This window comes from Caretta caretta, chromosome 1 (assembly GCF_965140235.1).
Source record: "Caretta caretta isolate rCarCar2 chromosome 1, rCarCar1.hap1, whole genome shotgun sequence".
NCBI classification, from domain to species: domain Eukaryota; kingdom Metazoa; phylum Chordata; order Testudines; family Cheloniidae; genus Caretta; species Caretta caretta.
The window spans coordinates 339,084,638-339,110,296 of NC_134206.1; the positions used below are offsets into that span (position 1 = coordinate 339,084,638).

The following is a 25,659-nucleotide window of genomic DNA, read 5'->3' on the forward strand; positions in this document are numbered from 1 at the left end:
CTCGCAGCTCTTTCAACACCTGACATGTGTTGCCTGATATTGGCCTATCAGATCCCATACTGTGAATTGCTCACAAAGGACACCTCCCCCCCACCAGCTCCACCTCTTGGTCTGTGTTTCATGTACCGCATGCTGGGTAATAGAATGAGGACTCCGTGTGGGTAAAACTAAACTGGCTCTTCATCAAGAGGACAACTTACAGAGATGCTGCAACTGCAGCTAGCATTCCAGCCATGTGCACACAGACCGCCTCCCCAAACGCTTCCATCCTGCAACCTGTGTTCCTTCCTTCCAAGCTCTGTGCAGGTTGAAAGAGTCTATGGGGCAGACAGAGCAGTGGACTGGATGTGTGGGGAGAGGTAAAAAAACAGGGGACACAAACTGAGGGACTCCTGCAGAAGTACTTCCTGTTCTGAGCTGGTTTTCGGCCCCTGCCTTCCATGCAGTGCCCCAGTAGCCTTTGGATGGCTGCCCCATGCTGTGCTCTGTGAGCAGAGAGCTAATGCTGCCTCTGTGGACATCGCCCCCTACGGAACATTCTGTAGTTTTTGGTAGGGAGCACCGCTTAGTGTGGTTTCTTTCCTCCTTCTGGCTCCGCCCACTTTTTCTGCATGGTCCAGGATCCACACAGATTTGCAAGGGAAGAAAGGTGGATAAGTAGAGAGGAGAAGGAGCATCTCAGTGAGCCACATCCCGCGTTCGACTGCAAGGGTTTGAGCCTTTTGTTTTAAAGCTCTGAATGAAGTGGCTGGGGGTTCCTTACAGAGTGCATGGTTTCGGCCCTGCATCTGAACGGTGCTCTGCTGCTGGCTGCTCGCTATAGAGCTCAAGTGGACTTGCCTTTAATATGTGTGTGTGTTGCCTCAGTATTACTCACAGAATCAGAGGCCCGGGGGTTATCCCTACTACCCCTTGCCAGTGCGGGATTCTCTTCAGCCGTTTGTGCTTTGTTAGATGACTCCAACGCTGGGCTATCATTCCACAGTCGAACACACCTCACCGCCAAGCCTTGGTCTGAAATTCTGCTCCAGGGTGAAAGTGTCCAAGGCCCTGCTGCCCAGTGCAAGATGCCCAGGGGTCTGTATTGTCTCAACAGCCACTGAAGCATGCTGGCACTGTGCAGGGCTCCACCAGCAGAGGCTCTCCACAGCGTCAGCAGTCCACTGCACGCCCCTCAGAGTTAGCCAAACGGAGGCAGAGCCCTATGTGGAGAACAGTCATGGGGCAGAGCCATGGGATCTACAATTATGTATGTCCAGGGGCCCTACTGCCTTGTTCAAGTGGAACAGAGCGGCTTGTGGCCACCGTTCCAGCCCACAGGCTGATGTCTTGAAATGCTACTGCTAGGATCAGGGTGCCTTGCTAAGTGTCTGAGCATCAGGGTAAGAGTAAATGAGCCTCAACTTGCAGCCTGAGCGGCTTGCAAGATGCCTTGTATCTCAGGCAAGAGGTAACTTGGAGAAACAGACCCATCTATGTGAATGGCTGCAGAGTGTTTCACGGGGGATGTTTTATATTTGTGGTATTTCGATTGCTTTGGGCTCTTCTGTCTTCAGTAGAGGACGGGAGTTTGCGTTTCCTTGCTTCCCAGCACTGATCTGTAATTAAATATAAATGCCACACTTCACTTGCAGGCAACCAAAGGCCTTTTCAGACTGTACTGCGGGTTAGCCGCGACCTTCAGAAAAACAGCGTGTGTGGAAAAATAGAGACATTCTCTATGCTTTGTCATCATGTTAAGTAATAGCCCTGCCAAGTATGGTAAATACTGTGTTTGAGGCCCAAAATACCATGGAGCGTGTGTTTTAATATTTGCTAGCACAAAATTTGCATCTGATGAGGGTTAGATTCCTTATGGGGACCTCTGGAGTGACTACTCTCGGTTATCATTGTAGTCTGAGTGCATTTTTCATCAGGCCTGCTCATATCTAGGCATGCCATGACCAGTGGAGGACCTGCTCAGCATTAGCCTTATTATTAAATAGCAAATCAATCCTGCTATGCAGAGTGCAATCCATTTATTGCTAGTCATTACTCTAGACTGATGAAGTCAAAAACAAATGAGTGTGCTGGAAGTATTTACATTTCACACCCACTGTACCAAACCAGACCCGTCCCCTCAAACCATGCACTGTTTGTGGATTGAGCCTACTCTCAATCATTGGGGCTTGGTGGTTTTTTAGCCCCAATGCTGCAGGTGTGCCTTTGCAGTCTCTGGGGCTCTGTGCAGGTGCAGACAATAGGGGTAAATGTAGGTTACTTGCTTTCATTTCCAGAGGGACGCAGCATGGGTTAGTGGTCAAAGAATGGCATTCAGGACTTCCCAGTTCTCTTTCTGCTTCTGTTGTTCACTTATTGAACTTACAGCCTGATTTTCAGAAGGGCTGAACACCCACAAATCCATCTGAAGACAGCCAGAGTTGCAGGCATCCAGCACATTTAGGGTTGCCAACTTCGTAATATTTAAAAACTGGACATTCCAGCAGGAGTGCTGGAACCTCCCCCGCCCCCCGTCTTCCCCTCCCCAGGACCTCACCCCCGTTCACTCCTCTCACCATCACTTACTTCTTTTCCCCTCTCCTACCCCCACCGGGAACTCACCTGTGGAGCGGGGACTGGGAGCTGCAGCTGCCTGACACAGGTAGAAGGTGGCCCCAGCTGAGTAGGGGCTGCCGTGGGTGATGACTCGGCACCTGCCCTCCTCCCCTTGCCCACAGTAACTGGACTTTGCCTGTCCAGTCAGTAGATCTGACCAGACACTGTCAGGTCCCCTTTTCAATCAGATTTCCCAGTTGAAAGCCAGACACCTGGCAACCCTAAATTGGAAAGTCAGGCCCTTGCCACGCTTTCTCTGTGTCTGTTCCTTTGTGGGCACAGCGATGCTGACCTCCTAACATAGGGGTGCTGGGAGGTTTAATCTAGCAAAGTTTGCAGCATCTTTCCTGGTGCCCAGCCTTATTCACCTACCGCTATTTCCACCCCAGCTCCTGTTTGTTGATGTTTATTTTTAGAACCTGCTTTTCAATTTGTTTGGATTGCATTGTCAGGAAATAAAGCAGGGCCTGCATCTTATAATATACAGGCACCCAGTTACTCATTACCTCATTAGCACAAGGATGTATGAACAGCCACAAGAGTAAAATGATACTCTGCTGTAATAGAAACAAAGTCACAAGTAAACCAACTCATTGAAAATGTATTCTCCTACAGCTGGCTGGCCGGCTCTCTTTCATTTCTACTTTAAAGAACATTTTGAAACAGGACTGCTCATTAAGATCATTTTTAAATGTCCAGCGGACATTATAATTGTTCTAGGAATAAGTTCTGCGTACACAAATGTATAACGTCTCCCTTAGCATTAGCATGCAAACAGCTGTCACTCTCGGCGTGCACTCCAGCAAGCTGGTTCTCCGGTCCCAACAAAAATAACATACACAGTCAGATCTGTATATGTGGCACTCTGAGCTAATATGATGCTCTTGTAGCAATCAATGGAGGGTTAAATGAATCTTTTGTTAAACACCCTTCTTATTTGCTGCTACTACTAGTAAGTGTGTAAAATGGATATTTAAAACATTTCACCACGATTTATATAACTTTGTGCTGAGTCACTTGGCAGCTCAGAAATGAGTTTTCTTCAGTAGCTTTCTAGAATAACCCATTTTGCACCACTCTCTGTGGAACAGTCACATTTCTGCTTTTTACAAAGTTGATCTTCATCCATCATTTTGTGTAGAAGTGAATAAAAAGTGTCTGGAAATTGGGCCCAACACACTGGGGGATGTTTCACAGGGTTTGAGGTAGAGGGGGGGGCAGAGGGGCGTTGTTGGTTGGTTAGTTTTGTTCATTTTCCTGAAAAATTAGCTACAAAAATGCATCAACCTGAATTCCTAGATGTTCAAATTTCACAGCACAGCCCTAACAAATAGTCTCTTGGAAGCCTGACATTGAAATCTGTTTCCTTGGTACATAGTTTACCCTCCATCATATGGATATAGCAGTTTATTATTTTAGGGCTGTTCATTGCATGCTGGTCAACACTGGATGCTCATCTGAGGCTCATCTGAAATATCTAGAGCTTTCAACCTCCAGCTCTGCAATCCTCTGTTCCTCTGCTCCCCTCTCAAAAACCTAGCTTCCCACCTTGTCTTTTATGGCCTCCAAAGGTGGATCCCAGCAGCCTTCTGTCCCTCTTCTGCATCTCTAGGAAATGAGCGAAAGATGTACTCCCCTTCCAGTGTGGGTTTCTGAGGAGCAGGGGCAGGTGCAGCCAATAGGCCGGGTCCTCTTCCCAAATCACCTGGCTGGCACTGAGTGTGGCCTGGCCTCCAGTGCTTCTGGAGCAGGATCCAGGAAGGCTGCATTGCTGCATGCTGGCCCACTGACGGGATGTACCACGGCACAGTGAATTCTTCGCTGATATCCATTCTACAGTCTATTTGATCCCCAAATAAAAACCCATTGCTGCTCTGCAGAAACTCTTAGGATCTGTCTTTCACTTCACCTGCTTCTGCATTACTAGTGGCATATGCCATATGGATGGCTTAGGGTTAAAGCAGGTGAATGGGGGTCAGGAGAGCTGGATTCTAGTCCAAGCAACCCCATTAACTTCTTGTATGATCTTGGGCAAGTCACTTATCTCTCAGTGCCTCACCTTTCCCCTTTATAAAATAGGGACTTTAATGCTTTACAGCCCCTCAGGGAGTGGGGTAAGGTTTAATTTATCAATGTACAAAGTAGTTTGAGATGGATGGAAACTACCATATACCGGTATGAGCAGTAAGTATGATTCTTAACTGTGCCTTGAGAGTTCAAGTCATAGAGGAAGAGCATCTCTGCCTGATGAATAAAAACAGAAAGGGTCAGATTCTCAGCTGGTGTAAATCAGCATAACTCCATTGACTTAAATGGAGCTCCACTGACTTCCTCCACCGATATACAACTGAGAATCTGGCCCCATTTGCTTTTAGTGGATGTTTTGTTTGTGACATAACTTCCACGGGACACAAACAGGAGTAAGATCTCAGAGGGAGGAAGCGGACAAAGCTTTACAGAACAGCTTGTTGTGCCTGGAATCCCGATGGCTGGGAATAAACATGCACAGACACCATGTACAGTGCTCGCCATTTAAAAAGTAGTCATTAGTCAATAGTTCTCATCCCCGGGCACTGGAGACACTGCAGCTATTCCCTGCTTTAAGTCTAGGGCAACTCTGCGTTTCCCTCATAATAACAATGTGGCATCTTTTGGAAGATGACTTTTTAATGGTGACCACTGTATGCCTGCATTAGATTTACAGTCATGTTAATTAACTCCACTGAATTGGAAATCAATTACCTAGAGCGACAACATGACCCAGAACTGTAGTGTAGACAAACACCGAGTGTGCAATAAGCTATGCTGCCATCTGATGATGAAACTGGGGAAAAACAGCAGTTGTGATTTACAGGAAGAATTGTATGTAAATAGGATGTCCCAAGTTATCGGGGCCTTTAAATTTTGCCTTGTGTTTAAAACACTTTTATTTTAATGCACAAAGTGTTTACTCAGTTCAGTTCACCTCAAAGCTATGTCGCTGTACAGCCAGGTACCCTTAATTCTCTAATCTGAATCATTGCTCTGGGGGAAGAGCTATTGCTGAAGTCCTTCAATCTGGAGCTCCCTGGCTGTGTTACTCTGGGAAATTACCTTTTTTTTATATCTCAGCTTGGGTTGTGTTTATTTTTATGGGTGGCTTGTTCTCTGGACTGGGAGCCTCGATGCTGGTGGGACACAACACATACTTTGTTATCCAGTTCTAATGGCCAGAGAGTGCCAGAATATGAACTGCAAACCGCCGCTGCTCTCATCTTATCCCCCGGCTGATCCCATTAATTTATTGGCGTTGTAATTATATTAGTTGGTGAAGTGCTTTGGGACGCTTGGCATGAATAGTGTAATATGTTGCTGCTGCTGTTCAAAACGCTGCAAAAAGGCACTTACGCTATAAATGTAATCAACAGACAACAGTGCTGTTACTGATCTCAGCCCCTGTGTTGGATCGTTAGCATCGGAGACACATACCTCTCCACTGTCCTTCATTAGGATTGCCCGTCACTTTAGATCCAAATTTGCCTCCATACCACGCGTACCTGCTGCCTTTCCACTTTTTCTCACTGTAATTAATTGACATTAGTACTGCTGATTTGTAAAGCAAAGCTATAGAGAATACACTTCATGTTTCTGCCTAGCCGCCCCTTTGTCTCCTACCACTGGTTTTCATACTTCATTCCATGCCACCCCTTATGTCTGGAACAATCCTCATCTCTTCCTCCTTCAAACCCCCTGCAAAAAACACATATCTTTCTTCTGCAGCATTGCTGCCCCACTTCGAAACTGGACCACCCAGGTCAGCTTCTCAATCTGGAAATAGTTTTTTCTGTGTTTACAAGGCAAAATCTGGAGAGAGAGCATTACTTAACAACTCTTTTCGCTGGCAGAGAAGCAACCACTGTCTCTTTCACCTCATTAACTGCTGACTTTGTCAACCTCCCTTTTGCTTGTTTCCCATTTCTTTCAGTCTCCACTTTAAATAAAGTCAGGCCTCTGAACTTTCTGAACCTACTAGTGCATCATGAAACTATGACTCGTGAAGATCACCTGACCACTGATTGCTATTAGTATAAAATGGTCTTTTGAAAATGCTGAACACTGGCATGGGGCTTTCTAAATTGGATTATTATACACTAGGCAATAAGGTGCTTAAAAAAACAATATGATAAACAACCTTAAAGTATCTGTGACAAAGGAAAACATGCTCCATTTTCATTACAGTGTACAGTAACACTGTTGCAAAAAACAAACATCATTCTGGGATGTATTAGCAGGAGTGTTGTCAGCAAGACACAAGAAGTAATTCTTCTGCTCCACTCTGCGCTGATTAGGCCTCAACTAGCATATTGTGTCCAGTTCTAGGTGCCCCATTACAGGAAAGATGTGGACAATTTGGAGAAAGTCCAGAGAAGAGCAACAAAAATGATTAAAAGTCTAGAAAACATATCCAGTGAGGAAAGATTGGAAAAATTGGGTTTGTTTAGTCTGGAAAAGAGAAGTCTGAGAGGGGACATGATAACAGTCTTCAAGTACATAAAAGGTTGTTACAAGAAGGAGGGAGAAAATTGTTCTCTGAGGACAGGATAAGAAGCAATGGGCTTATGTTGCAGCAAGGGTGGTTTAGGTTGGACATTAGGAAAAGCTTCCTAACTGTCAGGGTAATTAAGCACTGGAATAAATTGCCCAGGGAGGTTGTGGAATCTCCATCATTGGAGATGTTTAAGAGCAGGTTAGACAAACACCTATCAGAGATGGTCTAGATAATACTTAGTTCTGCCATGAGTGCAGGGGACTGGACTAGATGACTTCTCAAAGTCCCTTCCAGTCCTACGATTCTACAATTCCATAAGTCTGCGATTATTGAAAATTCCAGGTGTTCAAAATTATGCAATTGCTTTTAAAAAATAATAGATTTTAGGTTTCTTCTTATTTGCCAGCTGGTGTTTGAGTCTTTAGGTTTCACTTTTTTCAATTTTTTTATCCGCAACCAGGAATGCAAGAAACTTTCTTTTTTAAAATGAAAGTTGAGATTCTCACATTCTGGTATGATTCCAGGAGCTGTGACTTTAAGAAAAACCTAAAATATCCTAAGACTTGCAATAAAATTGTGAGAGTTAGCAACACTGCATTTTCAAAGCACAAGGTCACTGTCGTGGAAGGGAATAAGCGATTGGTATGTTGAGGAAGAGAGGATGTGACTGGCTGGGAATGACCTGCTGTTTTAAAAATTAGGAGCCCCATTTTCAAAAACAGAAGCCTAAACTGCACTCACAAAATAGTGTAATTTCCAGTTTGAATCTTATAGTGGAGCCAATCCAAAGCCCTTGAAATCCATGGGAGTGGCTCAAATGTGCATTCTATATATATATATATATATATATATAAAGGAGAGAGTTGTTGATCCAAATGGCACTGGTTTGTTCGGTTACAATCTGTGTGAGTACAAAAGATAATGTGTGCATGTAATTAGCTGTTTGCATGGGTGCATATGGATTCTGGAGGTGCACCCAGGCAGTTTACATGTTAAAAATTAGGGACCAATTTTTTTCCCACCCTCACTTACTCCCATGCAGCATTCCATTACAAGTTCAGTGAAAAAATCTGTTTTCTGGAAAATGTTCTTCTGACCAACAATATGTGCATTTAGGCCCAATTAATTGCTTTAATAACAAACACCCAAATTACACTTACTCTGAAAACATTTTAAATGTGCTCAGAATCTTATAAATAAACATTGCAACAGTCATAATACTGCTCTGCCAAAGGCCGAACATTACTTGATGTGTGTATAGCTTTAGTTTAATTGCTGTGTATCTTACATCTCCATTAGCATGGGCTGTTATTGCTTGTCTGAATTTAATTTCCATTTTTGTAAATTGATTAGTGGAAAGTGTCAGACTAGCAAGTGGTGATTTGTTTATTTATTGTAACTGAAGTATTTGCTCCCCACTCAAACTTTAATGAATGAAGCTTCACAACACACATGGGAGGTAGCGAAGTACTGTTCTGTCTGTCTCAGTTTCCCCATCTGTAGAACAATGCTCAATTGTATAACTTCCCAAGGCCATACAAGGCATAGTAGCAGAACTGGGGACAGAACTCAGATCTCCAACATCAACCACAGACCCTCTTTCCTCAGGCATGAAAGCTGAAGTCTTCCTATTAATCTGCTGAACGAACAATGCACATTTCCTCTGAAGTGACACGAGGGTGACTCAGGGCAGAATTTAATCCCTAATTTTTAAAATCTGGTGATGAATGTCTGCCCTGTTATCAGACTTTATGAATCCAACTGGGTCAACTTTCTAGTCAATCCACTCAGTGTCAAGAGTTTTATCATTGGTGGGACTGGATGGCTCAGGGACTGGTTATGGGATAATGGAGCATTTCACTCAACGATGACATCTGTGAACGAAGCTCAGGTTGGTAATGGTCACAAGCTATTATTATCGGATGGTGGCTTGGTGATCTGAAAAATGACCTAGTGTCTCAGCCTGCTCTGAGTGAACAACTGTCCGGATCAAAGAAACTACCCCTGTAAGAGCCACTAAGAGTATGTCTATGCTGCAGTTAGACCCATGCCAGCTGACTCAGGCTCACGGGGCTCAGGCTAAGGGGCTGATTAATTGTGGTGCAGATGTTCGGCCTTGGGCTGCAGCCCAAGCTCTGGGACCCTTCCACCTTGCAGTGGCCTACAGCCCAGGATCTAGCCCAAGCGTCTACGCCACAATTAAACACCCCCCAAGCCCAAGACAGCTGATATGGGCCAGACGGAGGTGTGTAATTGCAGTGCAAAGATACCTTAAGTGGCACCCTTGTTGGCAATCCAAGCAGGTTAGGTCTTAGAAAGTAAAATATCCCTTCATTCCTAAAAGGAGGGCTTACATTCAGCTGGAGACCTTCAGTAAATATTTTCAAACCTGCAGGAGCCCCAGCACCTGCCACGGGGCTGAAGCCCCAAGCCCAGGTGCCATGCCCTGCATGGCTAAAACCCCAGTTCACGTACACATCCGCCCATGGGACTAAAGCCCTGAGCCCCTCCCGCCCTGCAGCTGAAGACCTGAGCCCCAGCACACCCACAGGACTGAAGCCCTGAGCCCCGGCTCCTCCCCCATCCAATGGTTAATTATCCTCACTGTCAAAAACGTATGCCTTATGTCCAGTCTGAATTTGTCTAGCTTTAACTTCCAGCCATTAGATTGTGTTATACCTTTCTCTACTAGATTGAAGAGCCCATTATCAAATATTTATTCCCCATGTAGGTACTTATGCACTGTAATCAAGTCACCCCTTAACTTTCTCTTTGTTAAGCTCATAGGATTGAGCTCTTTGAGTTGGTCACTCTAAGGCATGTTTTCTAACCCTTTAATCATTCTCATGGCTCTTTTCTGAACTCTCTCTCCAATTTATCAACATCCTTCTTGAACTATGGACACCAGAACTGGACACACACTATTCCAACAGTGGTCGCACAAGTGCCAAATACAGAAGTAAAATAACCTCACTGCTGCTGTTGCTTGAGATTCCCCTGTTTATGCATCCCAGGATTGCATTAGCCCTTTACAGTGTTGCCCTGGGAGCACATGTTCAGCTGATCACCAACGACCATCACCCAAATCTTTTTTCAGTGTCACTGCTTTGCAGGATCATAGAATCATAGAATATCAGGGTTGGAAGGGACCCCAGAAGGTCATCTAGTCCAACCCCCTGCTCGAAGCAGGACCAATTCCCAGTTAAATCATCCCAGCCAGGGCTTTGTCAAGCCTGACCTTAAAAACCTCTAAGGAAGGAGATTCTACCACCTCCCTAGGTAACGCATTCCAGTGTTTCACCACCCTCTTAGTGAAAAAGTTTTTCCTAATATCCAATCTAAACCTCCCCCACTGCAACTTGAGACCATTACTCCTCGTTCTGTCATCTGCTACCATTGAGAACAGTCTAGAGCCATCCTCTTTGGAACCCCCTTTCAGGTAGTTGAAAGCAGCTATCAAATCCCCCCTCATTCTTCTCTTCTGCAGGCTAAACAATCCCAGCTCCCTCAGCCTCTCCTCATAAGTCATGTGTTCTAGACCCCTAATCATTTTTGTTGCCCTTTGCTGGACTCTCTCCAATTTATCCACATCCTTCTTGTAGTGTGGGGCCCAAAACTGGACACAGTACTCCAGATGAGGCCTCACCAATGTCGAATAGAGGGGAACGATCACGTCCCTCGATCTGCTCGCTATGCCCCTACTTATACATCCCAAAATGCCATTGGCCTTCTTGGCAACAAGGGCACACTGCTGACTCATATCCAGCTTCTCGTCCACTGTCACCCCTAGGTCCTTTTCCGCAGAACTGCTGCCTAGCCATTCGGTCCCTAGTCTGTAGCGGTGCATTGGATTCTTCCATCCTAAGTGCAGGACCCTGCACTTATCCTTATTGAACCTCATCAGATTTCTTTTGGCCCAATCCTCCAATTTGTCTAGGTCCTTCTGTATCCTATCCCTCCCCTCCAGCGTATCTACCACTCCTCCCAGTTTAGTATCATCCACAAATTTGCTGAGAGTGCAATCCACACCATCCTCCAGATCATTTATGAAGATATTGAATAAAACCGGCCCCAGGACCGACCCTTGGGGCACTCCACTTGATACCGGCTGCCAACTAGACATGGAGCCATTGATCACTACCCGTTGAGCCCGACAATCTAGCCAGCTTTCTACCCACCTTATAGTGCATTCATCCAGCCCATACTTCCTTAACTTGCTGATAAGAATACTGTGGGAGAAATACTGTGTCAAAAGCTTTGCTAAAGTCAAGAAACAATACATCCACTCCTTTCCGTTCATCCACAGAACCAGTAATCTCATCATAGAAGGCGATTAGATTAGTCAGGCATGACCTTCCCTTGGTGAATCCATGCTGGCTGTTCCTGATCACTTTCCTCTCATGCAAGTGCTTCAGGATTGATTCTTTGAGGACCTGCTCCATGATTTTTCCAGGGACTGAGGTGAGGCTGACTGGCCTGTAGTTCCCAGGATCCTCCTTCTTCCCTTTTTTAAAGATTGGCACTACATTAGCCTTTTTCCAGTCATCCGGGACTTCCCCGGTTCGCCACGAGTTTTCAAAGATAATGGCCAATGGCTCTGCAATCACAGCCGCCAATTCCTTCAGCACTCTCGGATGCAACTCGTCCGGCCCCATGGACTTGTGCACGTCTAGCTTTTCTAAATAGTCCCTAACCACCTCTATCTCCACAGAGGGCTGGCCATCTCTTCCCCATGTTGTGATGCCCAGCGCAGCAGTCTGGGAGCTGACCTTGTTAGTGAAAACAGAGGCAAAAAAAGCATTGAGTACATTAGCTTTTTCCACATCCTCTGTCACTAGGTTGCCTCCCTCATTCAGTAAGGGGCCCACACTTTCCTTGGCTTTCTTCTTGTTGCCAACATACCTGAAGAAACCCTTCTTGTTACTCTTGACATCTCTGGCTAGCTGCAGCTCCAGGTGCGATTTGGCCCTCCTGATATCATTCCTACATGCCCGAGCAATATTTTTATACTCTTCCCTGGTCATATGTCCAACCTTCCACTTCTTGTAAGCTTCTTTTTTATGTTTAAGATCCGCTAGGATTTCACCATTAAGCCAAGCTGGTCGCCTGCCATATTTACTATTCTTTCGACTCATCGGGATGGTTTGTCCCTGTAACCTCAACAGGGATTCCTTGAAATACAGCCAGCTCTCCTGGACTCCTTTCCCCTTCAAGTTAGTCCCCCAGGGGATCCTGGCCATCCGTTCCCTGAGGGAGTCGAAGTCTGCTTTCCTGAAGTCCAGGGTCCAGGATAGAGTCTCCCTTCCTGAAAATACAGCCTACATTCTTTATTCCTTAGTGTCTACATTTACATTTAGCTATATCAAAACACATAGTAATTGCTTGCAACCAATTTTCCAGGAGATCCAGATTGTGCTGTACTAGTGACCAGGCCTTTTAATTATTTCCCACTCCTCCAGTTTTTGTGTCATCTGCAGACTTCATCAGGGATGATTTTTGTGTTTTCTTCTAGGCCATTGATAAAAATGTTAAATAGCGTAGGGCCAACCACTGATCCCTGCAGGACCCCACTGGAAAAAGATCCACTTGATGATGGTGCCCTGCGTACAGTTACTTTTTAAGATCCATGTTAATGAGCGTTTAACCCATTTAATCTGTGCCATGTTAATTTTCTATCATTTTAGATTTTTAACCAAAATGTTGTGTGGTACCAAGTCAAAGTACATTACATCAACGCTATTATCTTTATCAACCAAACTTGTAATCTAATCAAAAAAAGATATCAAGTTAGTTTGACAGGATCTATTTTTCATAAACTCAGTTTGATTGCCATTAATTATGTTACCCTCTTTTAATTCTTTATTAAACAAATCCTGTATTAGCCGTTCCATTATCTTGCCTGTCAGACCGGCAGGCCTATAATTGCCCATGACATCCCATTCACCCTTTTTAAATATTAGCACAACATTAGCTTTCTATTCTGTCTTCTGGACCTTCCCCAGTGCTCCAAGACTTATTGAAAATTGACATGAACAGTCGAGCGAGCTGCTCAGCCAGCTCTTTTTTTAAACTCTTGGCTACAAGTTATCTGGACCTGCTGATTTTTAAAGACGGACTAACTTTACTAGCTGCTGTTTAACATCCCACAGAGATAGTAGAGGAATGGAAAGAGCATCATCATCGTTGTCATCTGTTTTTCCCCCCCCAAATACATGCTTTATTCATGAAAAGGAAATTGTATTCAGAGCAGCACATGCTCATGGAGATGTAAGACACACAACAATTAAATTCAAGTTATACAACAAATTGAGTAACATTCAGCCCTTGGCTTTGGCAGTGCGGTATTATGATGGTTGCAATGTTTGTTTATAAGATACCAAACCCACTTTAAATGCTTTTGGATTAAGTGTAATTTGGGTGTTTCTTATTAAAGCGATTGACTGGGCCTAAATGCAAACATGATCAGTCAGAAAAGTATCTTCTAGCAAAAGAGATCTTTCCCTTGAACTTTCCATTATGTGAAGGTTTATTTGCTGTTTACTTGCTTTGTGTGCAAGCATTGCCTGGTAAGACTCCAAAAAACAAACCAGATGTGAAATAGAAATTGGAGATTAAACTATCAGAAGTTAAATAGCCTTTGTTAAATACTGATTGATTAATTAGGAGGTAGAATGGTTTTGGAGTTAAAACAAAGGACTAGTAGTCATGAGATATGGGTTCTATTCCCCAATCTGCCTTTGATTTGGTACATGACCTTAGTCAGGTAAATTAATCTTTTTATGCCTCAGTTTTCCCCATCTGTTCAACCTGGATAATAATCTCACCTCACAGAGGTAGTCTGAGTCTTAATTAAAAGGACAACATCAATTTAAAAAACATAAATCTATTTGGCCTGTATCATTGCAGCCAGTTTCCCCTATTGTTTGTGTGTGTTTTTCACACTGCAACAGGGCAGAGAAAAAATATAACAATAGAAAAAACGTGATTGTAAAATAACAGAAATTTGTGAGATGGCTTAGAGAGTACCACAACAGTTGAGCCTGAATATAACTCATTTTTTAAACTGACCAGATTTTAAACTGATTGCACCCGTTTAGTGTTTGTAACCTGTTTTGAGTAGGGTTGGTTGAAAAATAACTTACTTTTGAAAAAATATATGAACTGCTGATGTTGTTTTCATTTCCAAGTGTTTCACACTCACCTGTTGTTTGCTTGCTTGGGGCCATAAAACTTTTTTTAATTTTAAAAGTTGCTTTAAACCTTTGTATTTTGAAACATTGTCTAAAACATTATCAAAATGGCTTTTGAGATATTTTTTTTATTTACCAGAAAAAGTTTCAATTACCATTTCAATATCATTTTATGTTTTCAAGATTTTTTTTAAAATATCAAAAGAAAGGCACAGAGCTGTTTGTGGAAAAAATATGTTTTTAAAATCACACCATTTTTGGCAGGAAAAGCTTTTTGATCAACATTAATTTTGAGATAGAAGGCACTGTTTAAACACAAAATACTGTTGTTCTGTCTGGTTTCTTATAAAATACATAGGGCACTTTGGAAGAAAGAAGCAAAGTAAACAAAAATGACTATTATTATAGTGACGCTAGTCACTGCTGACCTAAGTAATAATGTAGCGGCAAATCCTACAGATTACAGGTACCAGTTTGGTGCCATATGAGTGTCACTTAGGAGGAAGAATACTCTATACCCAAGAGCAGTCAACTAGTTAATTTTATTTCATTCACAACTGTCTTTCCTTAACAGAGAAGACTATTCAGTGGTCTATACTGGGACTGGTTAATTCTAATCCCTGACGTTCTTCATAAAGAGGTCAACAATCTCAGTTGCCTAAAGCTTGTCCTCAGGCCTTTGCTACCTACACAGTTTTTCTGTAGCAAAGGAGACAAGTGCCCAGCCTACCGATGAACTATCAAGAGTCATTTAAAGCCCCCTCCAAAGGCTTTATTCAGCCTTAAGGTGCCCCTCTGCCACGGAGGTAGCTGTATGCTGAATGGGAAGTTCTTCCTTTTGAGTTCTTCCTGGAGTATTGTGTTCTATTCTGGGTACCACACTTTTGGAGAGATGTGGACAAGCTGGAGCAAGCCCAGAGGAGAACAACAAAAACGAGAAAAGGTTTAGAAAAGCTGACCTATGAGGAAAGGCTTAAAAAACTGAGCACTTTAGCCTTGAGAAAAGAAGACCCAGGGGGGACCTGGTACCAGTCTTCAACTATATTAAAGGCTGTTATAAAGAGGATGGCGATTGATTGTTCTCTATGTCCACTGAAGGTAGATCAAGAAGTAATGGGATTAATTTGCAACCAGGGAGATTTAGGTTAGATATTAGGAAAAACTTTCAAACTCTAAGTATAGTTAAACTCTGGACTAGGCCTCCAGGGGGAAGTTGTGGAATCCCCATCAGTGGAGGCTTTGGAGACTAGGTTAGACAAATACATGTCAGGGATAGTCTATGGTTTACTTGGTCCTGCCTCAGCACAGGGGGCTGGAGTAGAAGACCTCTGGAGGTCCCTTCCAGCCCTACTTTACTATGATTCTGTGCCCTTCCCATCCCCCGCAGGGTGGAGTCAGTGATATTGCCCCACCCCTGCCATAGAGGCAATCCAATTCTAAGGGTGGAGGAAGTACACAGAATGCTCCTTGCTTCTCTCAGCATCCTGCCTGGGGGGTGGGTTGGGGGGGCGGGAGGAGAGCGGGGCTGGTGCTACCCTGGCTGACTGGCAAAGGTCTTTAATGGAGCTGTGAGGCCTATGAACAATTCTCCGTGAAGGAGTACTCCTGAGCTTTGCTCAGCATGAAGAAGGGACATTTAGAGGCCAACAAACTCCTTCCACCCCACAGCAATCATGGAGAGTGGAAGCCAGGGCCAAAGCTTGCCATCCGCTGCTCTTTCCCAATGAGATGGAGCAGGTCCAAGCCCTTCACATCAAGTTTCAAAATAAGCAAGCATCCATCCCTTCCCACAGGACTGCTGTGATTCCCACTGCCCTTGTGTCCCAACGGGAGGGTGGGAAGTTTTTTGGCGTGGGCTCCACATCCCCCATGCTGCTCTGTTAGTGCCCCTGTGCCGCAGGGCTGTTTGCTTTTATGTCCCCCTGGATGCCCAGGCACACCTGTAGTAGGTCCTGAGTAGGTCAATCTGGGTCACAGCCAGCCACCATGAGGTCTGGGCACCCCATAGGGCCGCAGCCCAGGGCTAGAGTCTTAAGCCCCAGTGCTGAGCAGCTGGTATTCCAGCTTGTGCCCATATTCCATCTCTTATTACCTCACAGAGAGCTAAGTTATGGACACTACCCCAGCTCGGCTTTATTTGCCTGGATAATCGCTCAGCATCCTGCTGGCATACACTTTTGTAGTCCAATGAACCAAGAGTTTATTACACTGACTCTCTGGAAACATCAAGGTCTGCTTTCTTCCTCCTCTAGCTTCCCAGGATCCGTTCTGTATAGTCTCTGTGAAAACTGATCTGATGCCCTGCAGGCATATTTGTCCAAAGCCAAACTCTCCCTCTTCCCCTCACTTACCTCCTTTGCACTCCCAGGACTTAAGGGATTGCCCTGGAAATTAGTGGAAGAATGGGATGGAAGTAAAGAGGCATAGTTTTCTCAGCAGTTTAACATTTCTGGGTAAGAGTTAACTGGAAACATCTTGTGGGCAATGCAGCCAATTTGGAGATAGTCCCAGCCTGAAATGCACTGCTCTGTGGCACTCAGTATTTTATAGCTTCTAACTCCTGAATCGTTTACAGGCCATCCAGTCCATATCCAGCTCCATGAATGAGGTGCCGTTTATGACGGATTCCATTTCACGTTTCTGAATGAGTCATCTGTGGTTTCTGCGTGGTTGTTTCGGGCTCTCGGTATCTAACAATGTCAGAAAGACAATTCATTCCAGGCTATTACTGAACACAAATGAGATAGGAGAGGACTGGCTTGGTTACAGGGTATGGAACTTTTCACCTCTTGGTCGCTGGCTGAAATCCAGGCCCACGAGAGTAACGGCTGACGGAAGTTCAGACCTGAGAACTCCTTGGTGGCATATGTGTAATGACTGGGTCATCTCAGTCCAGTTCCTAGTTTCCTAGTGTAGAGGTTTGTTTGTCACGTAGCGACAATGACACTTCTGTCATTACTGAACTGAGCGCTGAGGAGCACAGTGAGCCCGGCTGTAACCGTACACAATGTCCATTGACTTCAGTGGGAGCTGCTTCCACTTACAGCAGGGCTGAAAGTGGTCCTTGCTCACCAGGGCTGTCTGTCTGATTCCATTCATTAATGGAAAGCACCAGCATTGTCCAGTGGACACCTGGCAGTGCAGAAACCAGTTCCATTCCTACCTCTGTCACTGGCTCACTCTTGGCCTTGGACAAGTTGCTTAGTGTAACATTTTCAAAAAGCATCAAAATCCAATTTTCAAAAGTGACTTAGAGCCTCAAAGGTATTTAGGTGCCTAACTCATTGATTTCAATGGGAGTTAGGCACTTAAATAGCTGAGAGGATATGGGTCATGGGAGCATAAGTACCATTAACTTTCAATGAGATTTAGGCTCCTAAATGCCTACGTCACTTTTTAAAATGTGACAGACTCCTAAATCACTTAGTTACACTTCACCTCCTTGTGCCTCAGTGTCACCATCTGTCACACAGGGATAATGACATTCTCTTTAGCAAAGTCCTTTAAAGTCTATGGATGCAAAGCACTCTAAGTATTATTTCATTATGTGACATTTTGTCGAACCTCCTTCGTACTAATTAATGAAGTTCTGGCATATGCAATATCTATAAGGCTGGAATTACACTTCTGAAAACACTAGGAATGCTCATATAACGGCTCTCACATTTGGATAGCACCCACAGGCCTAGCACCACATTCCATGTAAAGCATGTTGATGCTTTAATCTTTGCTAACGAGAATGGAGATGATTGTCAACATTTTTTTCTTTCTCATGAGGCCATTGTGTGTTTTTGTAACATTATTATCGGAAAGCAATAACAAGCAACGGGTGTGTTGTTGTTTTTGAGTCTGGGAATCTGCTTCCTAGATGCTTCCCTCTGCATATTTTAAAGTTAAATATTTGGGTTGCTGTTCCCTTTTCAGGTCCTGCCATGATACAAACTGGCTGGAGCAAGAACAAGCTACGGCCTGCTTCTAATCATCCTGGTGACTGTAGCTTAGACGAGTCCAGACTAAACGGTTGTTACGTAGTTTCATTGTTTGGGTATTGACAGCCCCCAGAGACCTTGTGAAGCTATGGAAACTTCTTGAAGAAAAATATTGTGGCTGTTGCTTTTGAATTATACTAGGCCATTTAAAGAGGTTTGAGCATAAGGTGAATAGTCACACTTGGAAGAATTATTGTTGGGTAACTCTGCATTTGAATACATATGTCCATTAGAAGAGGTGGAGACTAGTGGTTTCAGCATTGGGATAAAGCGTCATGAATCCTGGCTTAATTCTTGGCTGTGCTGCTAACTCAGGGGATAATGTTGGGCAAGTTACTAGGCCTTTCTGTGTCTGCCCATAGGAATAACACTTCCCTGCCTCTCAGGGGTATTGCAAAGCACAGTTAATCGATATTGTGCTGATGTTTGGATTAAAGGGACTACATAAATGAAAACTCTTGTTTCTGTTTATGTGGGGGACTCTATATATTATTCTCTACTATCCCTTCTGATTGATTTGTCTGAGACTGGGAAATGGGAAAGAACACTGACCCTCAAAACAAATTATTTCCTTCTGCTTTACTGTTTTCTGTGTGCCCCACCTTTCCCACTTACTGTTGTCCCCGCAACATTGTTCTTCCAGAGAACTGAATCCTTGGTTTCTGGGTTCTATAACACCCCAATATCAAGGCACCCAAAATCAGTGGCCAACAGAATCAGTGAAAACGTTGGTCCTGGTTCTTCCTTGGGAACCTAACTTCTCTCCTGCAGTCTGTGAGGTTACATGTACTGTTTCTTTAAATCTGAAGCGGGAAGCCAGTTGGGACCAGGCTGGGGAAGGTTCTAGGCAGCAGCTCTGCAGTGAAGTAGGGCAAGTTTGGGGATAATGCCTCTCTCCTTAGGCTAAGAGAGTTCCATGTCCATTGTTAGCAGAAAAAGCAACTGGGTCTGTCCCCCTTCCTCTTTGCCACATGGCAGAGGCAATGAATGTTCTTCCTTTGCAGCCGTGCAAGAAGCAGCCTCCATTTCTAGGCCCGAAGTTTGCTCCTTTGTGCACAAGCCTGATGTTATCTCTGCTCTGACTATACAGTTATTTAAAGCACAGATGCTGAATCATGACAGTGAAGATGCAGAAAATGGCTCAGAACTGAGTCCCACATTGCTTAAAGTTTCCTGCATTTGTGTTTCCTATGTCCGTCTTTTTGGTGATTTTCGCGCATATTTGGGCTTCAGCAGATTGTGGGAAGGTGTTATGTCTACGTAAGGGGATGGTGGGCTGAGGCTGTAGCAGCAACATGGCCAGTAGATTCACGTCTACGTGGATGCACTAGCTAGCCGTTGCACTTGCATGGAATGATGCAGGAGTATTTCAGAGAAGAAGGATGGTCCAGTGGTTATGCTGTTAGCCTGGGTTTCAGAAGACCTGGGTTCAATTTCTTGCTCTGCTTCAGACTTCCTTGGACAAGTCACTTGGTCTCTCCATGCCTTAGTTCCGCATCTGTAGAATGGCAGTAATAGCACTGTCCTACCTCAGAGGGGCGGTGTGGGGATCGAGATGTTAATGTCTGGGAGGTGCTCAAGTACTGTGGTGATGGGGGCCATGTAAGTACCTAAGCTAGATAGATGGCCCTGCATTAGCGATAAGCGCTTCTGGTGTGGGCCAGGGGGAAAGCATCCCATCTTAATGCCTGGCCAGTGCCCAGCCCATTTACTTGGGGCCCTGTGCAGAGGGGAGAGGATTTGGGCCATTGTGAGTTGGCCTTTGTAGCCCAGGATAATGAAAATCCCCCATGCTGCACTGAAATGGGCAAATTGCACTTCTGAGAAGACTGAACCTCACCTTCCAGTGAAGCTTTGTTACTGTACATGAACTGAGTCATTTTTCAATTAGAGGCTTCCACTGTCTCTTGCCGTTTCTTTAACATAAAAGCCGTGCTTTCCCACTGTGAACAGAATAATGCACCGCCAGGGTGTGGTTCATTATGTACGTGGAGGGAGGCTATGTCAGGAGAGGATGGCTTTCAGTCAAAGGCTGGTCTGAGATGCAGGGAAATGGGTGAGCAATATTACTTTGGGGCTTTTCTAATTGAAGTAGCTGCCTAACTGAGGGTGAAGTCCATTGGACTGGCACATTCCTGTGCTGGAACAAGCCTGAGCAGACACTTGCATGGTGAGTGATGTCCTGAGACAAATTCATCTTTCTTACCAGTGATTTTTGAGGAGAGATGGACTGGGAATGCTTTGTTCCCATTCTGTGCTCAACTAGATTTAGCATGGCATTCAGATTCAAGGCCAGTGAGGGCTGCGGTTCAGGTCCTGAGCTATTCTGGCAAGATTTCTGGTCAGGGGTGCTGGAACAGTTTGTGTAGTGGGGGTGCTGAGAGCCATTGAACCAAACTGTAAACCCTGCATATGATTGAAACAACTTCAAGCCTGGGGGTGCAGCAGCACCCCTACTTCCAGCACCTGTGTTTCTGTTCCCCGCTGATCACCACAAATGCCAAAAATGTCTTGAGATCAGCTTTCTAGTGAGATTTCAGCCATCTTGGGCTGCAGCCAATGAGAATCCATAAAATAGGACCTTCCCTTTCATCCTACCTGGGTGAAAACTGTGGAAGGATGGGTATGAATCTGACCTGTCCCTGAAATGATGGGTTTAACGTTCTGGCCCAGCTTCAGCTAAATTTGGAGACAATACTATAAAACGGGGAAGATCCATTTCCAAAGCAATTGCACAAAGGACCAAATCAGCTGGCGTTTGTGCTGTTGCCACATAAACAGAAAGCAGGGTTATATGCTGTATCAGTGGTTCTCAAACTCTGGGTCGAGACCCCAAAGTGCATCGCGACCCCATTTTAATGAGGTTGCCAGGGCCGGTATTAGACTCACTGGGACCCACAGCTGAAGCCAAACCTTGAGTGCTTTCGCCTGGGGCAGCGGGGCTCGGGCTCTGCCCATTCTTCCCCCACCCAGGGTCATGTAGTAATTTTTGTTCTTAGAAGTGCAGTGAAGTTTGAGAACTGCTGCGGTGTATTAATCGGCATCACCATTTAGGTCCATCTCGTCTAGCAAGAAAGCATGCTGCCACCAGCAGGTCAGGTGCTGCACTGCTTATAAAACAGGCTGTGACCACTCCTGAAAATGCCGCTCCTCTTGCCCACACGTGGCCAGTGCTGCTGTGGGTGCTCCACCTCGGACTCTGCCTCGTTGGCTCTTTGCACACCAGCATGCATGGTTCCACAAGCACTGCAGCTGCTCCTCTCAGTCCGCTCAACAGCGTGATCGGAGCAGCCTCCTTCGGGACCGCTCCATCTCCCTGAGGAGCTCAGCAACAGCTTCTATTCCCATGGGTGGGCAGGTCCGACACACACGGGTGCACTTGGCTGAGAAGTGTTCAGATAGGACACGCTGAACTGGGAAAGAACTGGCCCCTGCGAGCCTGTCGTCTCCTGCCTCTTGTCGGGGGTGGCTTTCCGCTTTCTTGCAGTGTCCCCCTTTTCCTGTCTCCTGGCTTGGAAGTTTGTGGGGGAGGACGTGGAAAGGAAGAAATGGAAGCCACAGACTCTCTCTCGCACACTGCAGTGTTAAGGGGCCAGGCTGAGCGTGCCTGCCTGATCTGTCTCTGCTACTCTGGGCTCTGCCCTCTGGAGCCATGTCCAAAGCAGGAAGGTTTCAGAGTAACAGCCGTGTTAGTCTGTATTCGCAAAAAGAAAAGGAGTACTTGTGGCACCTTAGAGACTAATCAATTTATTTGAGCATGAGCTTTCGTGAGCTACAGCTCACTTCATCGGATGCATACCGTGGAAACTGCAGCAGACTTTATATATACACAGAGAATATGAAACAATGGAAATGAAAATGGCCCAACCTGATGATCACTTTAGATAAGCTATTACCAGCAGGACAGTGGGGTGGGAGGAGGTATTGTTTCATATTCTCTGTGTATATATAAAGTCTGCTGCAGTTTCCACGGTATGCATCCGATGAAGTGAGCTGTAGCTCACGAAAGCTCATGCTCAAATAAATTGGTTAGTCTCTAAGGTGCCACAAGTACTCCTTTTCTTTTTGCAAAGCAGGAAGGTCAGTCACACGCCCGGCTTTCGGCTCCGCACCCCCACCTCCTCCCCACGTTGGCCCTTAGCGCTCAGAGGGCATAATCATGTTTCTACTTATTTAAACAGTGCCAGCAGCAGCCTGGGGCGGAGAGATTGGGATTTGGAGACCCCAGGGCGAGCATGGTTGCGTCTAGATGTGCTATGCCATTTCACAAAGCCCAGACCACAAAGCCCTGGAAACAGGGACCATTCTGGTCATGCTGAGCTGCACCTTCTGAGCGTGAAAATGGGTTATCTCTGATAATACTAGTACGTAGCTTGTACTTGTAGCCATTGATCTATTGGTGCTTAACGAAGCCAGCACTCTTCTTGCCATTGGACAGATGGGGAAACTGAGGCACAGAGCGGTGAAATGACTTGACCATGGTCACTCAGTAGAGACGGGAATAAAACCGAGTTCTCCTGGCTAGTCCCACTATAGGAATCAAAATGATTCTATAGGAATCAATCTTTGTTCAAACCCAGTCACTATTCAAAGGACCAGGGCTGTCATTGCTGGGGAGGAGACACTATTTTCTCCTACAGAACAAAAATTGAATCTCTACTCTAACTGCAAAACTGAACTCAGCCTGAGCTGCAAGCAGCACCTCTGTAATATAAAATTAATACAGACAATTTCTGTAAAAGCCTGATTCTCATATTTTCCTCACATCAAACCAGTGCTATTTCTGGAAAGCATTTCCCACTAGAGTTTCTGTGAAATCCTCGTCAACAGCTAATGCTCAGCGGTTACCTTGCAGGAGAAACTCCAGTCCTCAAAGGGAAATGGTGAGAAGCAAATGTGGAAGCTCCCTTACTAAGAAAAGGAAAAACACCCTCCAGTGTTTTATAGCAGTCACCCCAAATGCTACAGGTAAACTGTAGTGGTTTGGACCACTTTTCACATGGGCTTAGATTAAGGTAATCAGACATCCCAATACTAGGGGCTTTGTCTTATATAGGACCCTATAGCCCGCTTCCTCCCCCCCCCCCATCCTGATTGTTCATACTTGCTACCTGGTCACCCTAGCTTAGATCTGGTTTGTACAGTGTTTGCACTGATTTAACTGTTTCACTTAGGGGTGTGATTTTATACTGGTATAGTTATACCGGTACAACCCCTAGTGTGGGCACAGTTATACTGGCATAAAGGTGCCTTTTCCCATGATAGTTTAGTCCCCTTCCCATACAAGAATAGCTAGACTGGTCTAAGCACTGTAGCCACACTAGGGGGCTTGTACCTTTTTATACCAGGATAGTTAAAGTGGTACAAAAACTGTGTGTATACAGGATACAGCCCCAGACTGCTGCATCTTTGAATCAGGCTCGTGCTGTTTTTCCAACAGACTCGGGACCTCCTGAGTGAAGGATTTCTTTGGGCTTGTGCTGATTTGTTCCCTCCTCTTCCTTTTCCTTAGGAATATTTTCACCGACTCAGCATAGCTCCTTCCTGCTGCTAGCATAATTCAAGACATAACTTTGCCCTGACTGCATATGCCGGAAAGGAAATTGAAAGATTAACAAGTCCAGGCTGCTTCCCCCACCCCCTCGCCCGCCACTTCTTCTCATGATTACTATTATTATTATTTAAAGGTGGGTGTGTGTGTATTAGGCATTGTAGGGAAATCCACATACACACAAACCCCACCATACTGCCTATCTTTCATCTCCCTTCCCAGGTTTGGCATTAGTCATAAACCCAGATGTTAGAAGGCAGAGCTCAGCAGATCACCAGATGAATATACTTGCACGCTGCTCCAAGGGTTCATATATTTCACATGACCCAGCGGCAGTGGCTGATGCTTGCCCCCACCTCTCTTCCCCCCCACACACACACACAGAGCCAGCCTCCTTTCATTTAAAGTGTGTTTTTGCCTGCACGTGAGCCACTAATAGGAAAAGCTCTCGAAGCAAAGCCTGCAGAAGAGCTATTGGTTTGAAGCTGCTCCCAGGCTTTTCTGGTGGCATGTTCTGCATGTGTGAAATCTTGCAGTGTGGCAAGCAGGTTTTGGTTTGTTGTTGTTTTTTCTCCCCCACTCTCTCTCTCTCTCTCTCTCTCTCTCTCTCGCGCTGAGGATGGAGATTGCTGTGGTTCACTCTGGATCGCCGCCAGTGTCTATCTAAGAGACCGTTAGCTGGGAGATGGGATGTGGTAGCATTGTGGAACTCCTTGCAGACACACACACAGAGGGAGGGGAGAGAAGAGGAGAAAAGGGCTGTGCCTGCCTCCTAGCGAACCACACAGAGGAGGAGGGACAGGGAAATGGATGCTGCTTGTTAGGCCAAAGGCCTGCTTAATCTGGATTTAATGGGATGCTTTTTTCTGTGGACAATCTGGTTGAAATCTGAAGTGCTGCGGCTGCCGCTGAGGTGAAAAAAAGAAAGGTAACGTGTGCCTTTGTTTTCAGATAGGGACTTCGGTGGGGCCATGGCTTGGGCTGCATATTTAAAATGCTGTTGGAAGAACAGCTCAAAATAGATCTTTTATCTCTTATCATGTGCAATTAAAAACAAATCTCTCTACAAAATGCAAGGGTTTCCCCTCCCCCACGGATTTTAAATGAGGAGACAGAAATGTGTGTGGGAGGGATTTTAAAAAATGAATACATGTTGTGTTCAAGAAGCAGAGGTGCTAGCAGTATGAATTCACTGGGAGTGGGGAGCGGGGATTTGGGAGGTGGAGATGTTTGAATTCAGACAAATCTGGATGCATGCTTCCATTGACTGCTAAGATGGACTGTTCTTTCTACATTCCAAATGGCTGCAGCAAGTTAAATGCAGAGCTGGGGATTGAAAAAGCAAAGCCCTGGAAATATTTTCACTTCAGGCGTGCTTCTCTTCCTAGATTGCAGCAGAAAAGTTGTTACATATAAAGTCTAGAAATGGCAAATAAATGGCCCTGTTTCTAACCTCTCTGTGCATATATATCTATACGCACTGCAAATGGGTACACGTAAGATTGTTTTCTCCACTGCATTGTTAGCCTGTTTGCTGCTGGGGGAGAATTAGAAAAGTAGATTTGAGCATCTAATGCAAAATTTCCAGGAGAGACAATTGTTTCTAATAATAGCTCTGGCACTGGTTTAGTAAGGCACATCCAGGCGCGTGAGTGATCCAGCAATACTTGCTCGGAGACAACCCAGGTTGTGGAGAAATGTGAACCACAGCCTTTAAAACATTGTCTTGAGCAAAGTAAAAATAGCTGCACTTAGATTTCTTTTAAATGGAATGGGGGGTACTCTGTGTGTGTGTGTGTGTGTGTT

The 25,659-nt window shown here is 45.0% G+C and overlaps 1 protein-coding gene across 10 annotated transcripts in view; it reads left to right on the plus strand.

Annotated features, from left to right (window-relative positions):
- Positions 1–25,659, plus strand: part of FRMD4A (FERM domain containing 4A) — a 557,138-nt gene that overhangs the window by 322,327 nt on the left and 209,152 nt on the right. The window contains exon 1 of one of the 10 annotated variants that reach the window (XM_048836556.2): positions 24,544–24,781. The exons of the other annotated variants lie outside the window; for them this stretch is intronic. The gene's annotated coding sequence lies outside the window, so the exon portion shown is untranslated. Of the gene's footprint in view, positions 1–24,543; positions 24,782–25,659 lie in introns of those variants that run through there. 10 annotated transcript variants of the gene reach the window in all.